Genomic DNA, 8,023 nt, shown 5'->3' on the forward strand with positions numbered 1-8,023 from the left:
ATCTAATCAATATCATCGTGTGTTGATGGAGTTAGTTGCCACATACATTAAGGAATATGTTTGATAAGTTTGTTCTAATTCTGTAAAAGAAGTTGGATCACGATTCATGTACCTTAGACTAGAAATCCAAATCACACACAAAGGGCAAGGCGGGAGGCGGAGGCGGGGCAGGTCGAGAGTTCTATAGACTTGTGTGGTTATAATGGCATCACGAACATAGTGTAAACACGGGCTTGGAAAGAATAGAAGTGCTACCGGAGAAGCAATCATCCCACAAGGCAAGGCGCAAGGCGGGGCATGTATAAAAGCCATAGGGGGCACTGTGGGGAGCTCATACCTTTCTTGGCCTTTTGGCTAAGATCAAGTGTAGTATCTGTTCTCATCAGATAGTAGATTTGCAGATTGAAGTTCCATCGATAATTATCGATAATTTGTCCAACAAAGTACGCTTATCATAATTCAAAATTGGGTATTTCCTGCATTTATTTCAAAGCAATTGCTAAATTTTCTTGGATTTGTGAAGACAGATGTGCGAGGACATGAGAAGAAGTAGATTTTGTAGAAGATTGTCTAAGCGGTGATTCCAACTCGGCATCAAAGTGCCTTGAAGGAGTTTTTGAAGGGCTCAAGAGGATGTTGCATGTTTGAACAACATTGAGAAAGCTTGGGTTGTTGCATCACCAAAAAGATGAAGATTCTAGGAATCGGCTCGTCTCGACAACGGTCATGGGAACTAACGCCTTCACACATACGTAGTGTGAGGTCGACTTCAACCAACCCCTGCAAGATCGATCGCAACTAGTTTGCCCTATTGTGTGGAGTCTTTTTCAACTCTACTACATCTGCAACTCACAACCATGGCGGTCACCATCTCCCCCAACTCTTTTGGTGGTGCCACATTTTGTCCCTTACACGCTGCTCCACAACAAAAACCCTTGCATTCACACTTTGATAAAATCAAGTGATGCTCTTTTTTTAACACTCACGACCATTGGTCAACCGCCTGCCAAGCCCCAAGTGGACAATGATGCAAATATAAAACCCTATCTATACACCTACCCTTCTTCGGGTTGCCACTAGGTCTAAAAGCAAGCTTATTCCATTCTTATATTACCATACCCTCAGCTTGCTCATTAGTGGCTCCTCAAACACATTAAGGTTATCTAGCTTGAGGATCACTTCTTGATAACGATAAATATGGCAAATCACTCATCCCAAGCTTGCCAATTTATGTCATATTTATTGGTAAGAAGGACCTCCTTTTGGAACACAGCTTGGACTCACATCCAGGTTGTAGGTTTTTTTGTGCGAATTCAATAACATCCACCACTTGTAGGCCTTGTCTTTAAGTTCTAAACTCGTACTTTGGAGAGGGGAATACATCTAGAGTTGCACAGAGATGATGGTAGTGCAAAAAAGTATTCATCAAATCTTTATATCCTCTCCTTGTCTTCACCTCTATACACTGGCGGCTTTTAAGTCCTTCATCCATGATGAAGTTTTGTGGTTCCCGTGCCCTACGAGAAGAGATTCAAACGGTGGTGGTCTGCCATTAGTCCCTTTATTGGCCACAATGGGTTTTCGTGAGACCGATCCTTGGCAATCTGTATTATGAAATTGTTAACTAGCTGCATGAGCGTAGTTAAGTTGGCATCGATGGAGGAGAGCTTTCAATTCCTGGATATCAACGAACCCGCGATCGTCATGCAATCCAACCCGCATATCCTCCATGGCCACGTTGGTGTAGCCAAACTGTGTCGACCTATGGAAGTGCAAGAAGCCTAGGCATGGCAGTTTGCAGGCAAGTGACAGGGACATTGGGCAGGTATTTGATGGAGCTAAGAGAAAGGTACACCGAGATGGAACACTTGCTAATGAAAACTGCAATTGTTTCTTCCTATCATAGGGGACAGGAGGAAATGCTTATATCAGGTATGCAGGTGCTATGGAGTCTGTGATATGGGATTTTGATCGAAGTGTCTGTAGGATGCTCTACTTGCCAGGGTATGTATGCTACAACATGTCCATTGAGAGCTAATGCAACTGAGTGCAGCTCAAGTCTCATGAATGTCGGAGTGCTCTCAACGGGGTTCTTTTACCCAAGGGCCACCGATATCTGAGATTCTTCTCATTGGCCGACCAATGGCGATGGATCTTGCAGAGAAAGCATACTTTAAAGTGCATGGAGCAAAACGTGCAAAGCAGCCGACTATGTGACCAGTGATTATCAAGGGTCAATGTGGGAGTTTGGGGTGGCCAGCTAAAGGTATGAAGTGGAGTAAAGCTGAATCTTTTTAAAAAGATGGCTCAAGGTGGCAAACGGACGCGTGGGAACAATGCCAAGCTGAGGAATACAAAAGGAAAAAAAATGCTATTGCAAGGAAATGGCGGCGCTATTGCAAGTTAACTGGGGGGATTACCTTCATGGGCAGGGAAGAGAACTAGGAGCATGCATGGAAATGGAGCGCCATTTGTTTGGCAGGCCGTGAGCATAGGGGGAGTGGTGGGTTGCAGTTCATTGTGAAAGGGGCGCCACCTGGTGTTTGGGATGGGATCGAGCTAGCTATGGTGGATGAAAGAGAAACATAGCGTCAATGTGTGAGTATATGTGTAAGCAAGGTTATCACTCAAGTGAATTAGGTTCCAAGATAGAATTAGCTTGGACTCATAAACATAATCTTGAGTATTGACTTAGCTTAGTACAAGCTCACCATAGACAAGCATGTAGTGCAAAATAGAGTTGTGTTTATTCATTCATGAAATGAGCTTTAAGTAGCTCTACAACCTTGCTCCATAGCATGTGGGATAAATCCACTCTCTTCTCCTTGACTCATACTTTAGGACAAAGCTCACACTTTACAATCCTCCCCTTGAGGTTTGGACTATGACAAGATACTGAAGATGCATGATCCACACAAGATGATAAGTTGCTATCCACACAGGAGGGTAATATCACACAGGCTAACAAAATCCACATAGGATGGTGATATCCACACATAGGAAAAATCCACAAAGGATGGTGATATCCACACAGGATAATAAAATCCACACAGGAAAAAGTCCTCCCCTACAAGGCTGCATCTTAAAAATGGGTCTTCATAAAAGACAATGTTGCTCTCGTCTTCATCCTTTTTGTCTTCTACTATGTGAGCTGATCCTCTGTCAGGTCTCTTGCCTTCGTTGCTTCTGCTGTTGCTTCTACTGCTGCTGCTTTCTCCACTGCTACTGCCTCCATTTGAGTAGCACCGAGAAGGAGGGTGTCCCTTCCTACCACATTTGTTGCAAGGTTTTTTTGTGTAGCAGTCTTTCGCTACGTGTCCCATTCTTCCACATTCATAACACTTTCTTCCATTTGTCGATGTTGATGGCGAATGCCTTTCCCTTGAGGATGTTGCAATAAAAACTCCTCCTGATGAGGTTAGTGAACCTCTTTGCTTTCTTTCTTCTGCTTGGATTGAGTTGATGACATCTTGGAGTGGTGGTGCTGGTTCTTTTTCTTCAAGAATTGTGACTAAGTGGTCATAAGAAGGTGGAAGTGCACTTAATAGTATGGCCACTTTGTCATCTTCTGGTACTTCAACCTGGATGTAAGTGAGCTACGTGACAATGCTCTTAAGCTTATTTATTAGGATAGCAATGTCCTCCCCTTCAATCATAGTAATTTTGTAAAGCTGTCTTTTAAGACTAACTTTGCTTCTTTTGGCCCAGGCTCCAAAATTACTTTCTAGGACATGCCCGGCATCATGTGCATGTGTACATTCATCTATGAAGTGCACATAATTGTCATGCAAGGAGGTGATGATGATTCCTAATGCTTGTTTGTCTTTGACCAAATTCTATGCACTTACTATGAGTGTAGATGCCCTAGTCTCGCCCTAGTGTGCACTCCATCGGGTTCGGCTTGTTGCTCTAAGGTAGTGCTGATGACAAACCACAAACATTTTTTCATAAGGTAACCTCTTAATTTCATTTGCCAGGTGTGAAACCCTTCCCCGTTGAATTTTTCTATTCCCTTGTCCCCCATTTGTGCTAATAGAGGGGTCTTAGCTTAGGAGACTCTCCTAGCCAGTGTCTTCCTCTTTACACGGTGCACCAATAAAGACAAGCGATATTTATTTGCAAGTTATTGTGCTTGGCTGCAAGATTCAATTTTAATGTCTTCTTAATAAAACTCTCTTAATGTGAAGTACCTCTTCACTCGAGGTGAAGTCACCCTTCATAGCCTTGAGTTCTTCTTTGATGACTAGAATGAGCCTTTGAAGTTGGCTTTGGATACCTTTGGAGGCTTTGAAAGCTCTGGTTTATTTGCCTTGGAGAAGCCCTTGAATCTTGGCAGAGTGCTTTGCTGCAGTTTGGTGGGAGCAAGCCCTTAAAGGGTCTCGGAGGCTTGAGGCAGCAAGCTTGTGAGACTGCCCCCTTGAGGGAGTTGGAAGTTGGCCACGGGAAGGTGAGCTTGATTGGAGCTCTTGAGGCCCGAGAGCAGTGTGGGAAGGGGGGCCCGAGAAGGGCGGACCCAAAAATGGTATCAAAGGATTGTTTGGAGCCTCGGTTGAGGTCCGCAATCGGACGGTGGGGGGCAGGCACTTGCGGCCGGTTGCTGGTGAGTAGTCAGTAAGGACCGTCGGATGGACGCGCGTAGCCGTCGGGTTTAGGCTTTGCAGCTGACCGGTGGTGGACTCGCCTTCAAAAAAGAATTGGAATTTACCGCCTGCCAAGAATCTGCCGGCCTTGCTCGCTTGAAGAAGTCCTTGTTGAACCCACAACCCTCCAAAGCCACACCAAATATGGTGTTTAAGCTAAGCCAAGGGGCCCATTGGGCTCCACGTGAGTAATAGGCCAAAAGGAGAATATTTCAATGCTCGGTTCTGCAGGGCTTCTCCCACAAAATACACACACACACACACACACACACCTTATTTTAGTAAGGTTTTAGGGGATGAAGCTTAGGGGGTTCTCGAGCTCGGATTTGAGTGCTTGAAAGCTCTATGAAAAGCTTGAGATGAGCACTTCGGGATGAGGTGAGCAATGTGAAAAGGAAAATGAGTACACATAATTAATTGAAGAGGCAAATGACGCAAAAATTGACACAAAAGGGCAATCTAAAATGCAATACAAAAGGATGCTAATCCTCTCCCTAATCAAGTCTACCTAGCCATGGAGGGTGGTGGCCTCTTGGGTCTGCCAAGGACATGCCCACACATAGCTAGATTAGTGCTTAATTAGTGAGAGATGCAACTAGTTATGAAAAATCAATGGGTCGTAACAATAATTATGAAATGCTAATCAATCTAATGGAGATGCTAATAATTAACACACACTAATGCATAATGACAAATCTAGCTAGCATAACCTAAAGCTCTGATACCAAATGTTGGGGACGGGTTCGAGTTAGCTATGGTGGATGAAAGAGAAACATAGCGTCAATGTGTGAGTCTGTGTGGAAGCAAGGTTATCACTCAAGTGAATTAGGTTCCAAGATAGAATTAGCTTGGACTCATAAACACAATCTTCAGTATTGACTTAGCTTAGCACAAGCTCACCATAGACAAGCATGTGGTGCAAAATAGAGTTGTTTTTATTCATTCATGAAAAGCTCTAAGTAGCTCTACAACCTTGCTCCACAGCATGTGGGATAAATCCACTCTCTTCTCCTTGACTCATACTTTAGGACAAAGCTCACACTTTACACCTGGTGGCCATGCAAAATAAAAGAGGGTCCAGTTTTGCATGATGAGGCCAGTTTGTTGAGGGGGCACCAATAGGAAGGTCGCTATTGGCCAGAGCAGAGCAAAGGGAGGTTTTGGTTTGGCAGAGGCGTCGTTTGCAGGAGGGCCTCTGGGTGTTGACGATGACTGCCATGAGGAGCGAGACCAACTGAGGGGCGTGAGCTGGGGCATGATAGCGCATGAGGGAAGGTCGATTGGAGGCCTCCATAGGGTCTGAAGGGGAGCACTTCGGGGCTGAGATGCCATGAAAAGGAGGTCATCAAGGACCGACACCTGCAGGAGGAGGGCTACGGCCCATCAAGTTTTTTTTTGGCTGTGCTATATGAGAAAGGCCGCCAAGGGCCTGCTTTACAAGCAAGGCAAGGGAGCTGAGGGTTGGAGGGGAATCCCTTCAAGATTAAAAAAAGGAGAGCTTTGTAGGCTGAGGTGTTACAAGCAAGAGAAAAGGGGAGTCGGCCATGCTCTCTCGCTCACAATATGCCACCGCAGATTTGGCGGAAGCGACAACAAGGAGAGTGTTCTTTTGGGATCCATCATTGTACACTCCTAAATTAAAGCTAATTCTATTGACATCATGATATTCTCTATATCTTTTTCGGCGTTTGAGTAAATGTTCTCAATCTCTTTCTCACTATCATGTCAACCCATGTGTCAATTATGTGGGTTTCTCGTGTGGGAGAGGTGTGTAGACATGAGATATGAGCTTACATTAGAGTTCGTGCATGTCAAAGATCTTGAAAGGCTGTGGTAGAGCAGATGTATGCTAGAGGTCTTGAAAGCATCCACATATATTGGTCGACTTTGAGTTGCAGTTTTGTTGTTTCGATCATCCCTTCAACCCTTTCCTTCTCCCTTACAGAGCTTCTACTCAACATCACCTACCGAAGAAGACTCCCTAGCCTTTAGCTTAGTTATTGGAAGGATCAAAGATTGAGGGAGTGGCCACTGATGGCTTTTGTATGAAGGACACAAAATAAGACATAGCTTCAACCTCATGACCTGCACATTGGTGCCTATTCTCAGGGTAGATTCGTTCCTATTTGTGTGTGACACTTTTGATTGCCTCTTTTGACTCTTGCGTATAGAGAATAGAGGGCCTATGTTATGGATTGGCTTCTGCACAACCAGATGGCCTGATATTAAGCTACCAAAACTGAGCTTATCTCTTACAGCTCGTAGACTATGGCGGATGAGAGAGAGTAAGCAGCAAGCTGCCAAAAGGGAAGTGCTTATTACAAGGCCAAAAAAAGCGCACAGTCGAGAGCTCCGTTGGCATCATGTGAATAGTGTAGAAACCTTCAAGGATGGGTGCTCAGATAGTGTGCTATTCCGGGAGCTGTGCGTGTAAATAGAAGTAGAAAAGTTTGACGGAGAAGCAATGATCTGAGAGGGCAAGGCGCGCGAGGTGGGGCAGGCCGAGAGCTTTGCGTGGCATCACGAACAAATGCTTAGATAGTGTAAACACGGGCTTGCAAAGAATAGAAGAAGCAATTATCCCAGAAGGCAAGGCGCGAGGCGGGGCACGTATAAAAGCCATGCGGGCACTCTGGGGAACTCATTCCTCTCGGCCTTTTGGCTAAGATCAAGTGTAGTATCTGTTCTTATCAGTTTAATATCTGATACGTGGTCCATCGGGCCACACGATATTAACCTAATTTTTCTCACGGGGGTAGTCCCCTTCCGGAAGCTTGCTGCCCGGGGACTGCGCACGTCGCCTCTGTATTGCACTGCCTCACAGGCCTGGCGCACCCCCCTCCCAATCTCAATTGATAATCGATTCTCTGCCCGCCCACTGACGGTGATCTGCTTCTGGTGTGTTGTGGTGAGATTGTTGCCTTGTTAGTGCCAAAAACCGGCTGGAATGGTGTCATAGCTTCGATCAATTCTTCTTCTACGGAGAAATACTATGGATTGTGACAGAGAATCGGATCATGAATGGGAAGTCGTCCCACCTACAATTTTGTGTGATAAAGAACCCAACGGCAGGTGGATGCAAATGGCAGGTGAGCCAACCAAGAACCCAATGGAAGGTGGATGCAAATCCAACCAAGAGCCAAGCTTCAATGCATGCTCATCTCCTCTACCATGCTAATTACTAAGCTAAGCTATGCTAATATGAGTGATTATGTGAGGAGATGTACATCTTTCTCGTAAGATACTCCTTCTTCCTCTCAATCTACTCTCATACCCTGCTAGCTCTCACCATCTTCGAAGGTGTGTGAGGTCTTGGGTCTGAGAACGGGGATAATTAAAGTTGTGTTTGCTAAGTGTTTTGCTTAGTGCATGAAGCTTTCATC

General features: G+C 45.0%; 1 non-coding gene and 2 pseudogenes across 1 annotated transcript; 2 read left to right on the top strand and 1 right to left on the bottom strand.

The window, feature by feature from the left end:
• Positions 1 to 333: 333 nt before the first annotated feature.
• Positions 334 to 452, top strand: LOC147440480 (U2 spliceosomal RNA; annotated as a pseudogene).
• A 1,168-nt stretch (positions 453 to 1,620) lies between these two features.
• LOC147440481 (uncharacterized) lies at positions 1,621 to 3,656 on the bottom strand (annotated as a pseudogene).
• Positions 3,657 to 7,282: 3,626 nt separating this feature from the next.
• LOC147440482 (U2 spliceosomal RNA) lies at positions 7,283 to 7,480 on the top strand. Its single transcript, XR_015184408.1, has one exon. It is a non-coding gene; the product is annotated as a U2 spliceosomal RNA (small nuclear RNA).
• The last annotated feature ends 543 nt before the right edge of the window (positions 7,481 to 8,023 follow it).

This window comes from Adiantum capillus-veneris, chromosome 15 (genome assembly GCF_014529385.1).
Source record: "Adiantum capillus-veneris isolate H3 chromosome 15, ASM1452938v2, whole genome shotgun sequence".
Lineage (NCBI taxonomy): Eukaryota > Viridiplantae > Streptophyta > Polypodiopsida > Polypodiales > Pteridaceae > Adiantum > Adiantum capillus-veneris.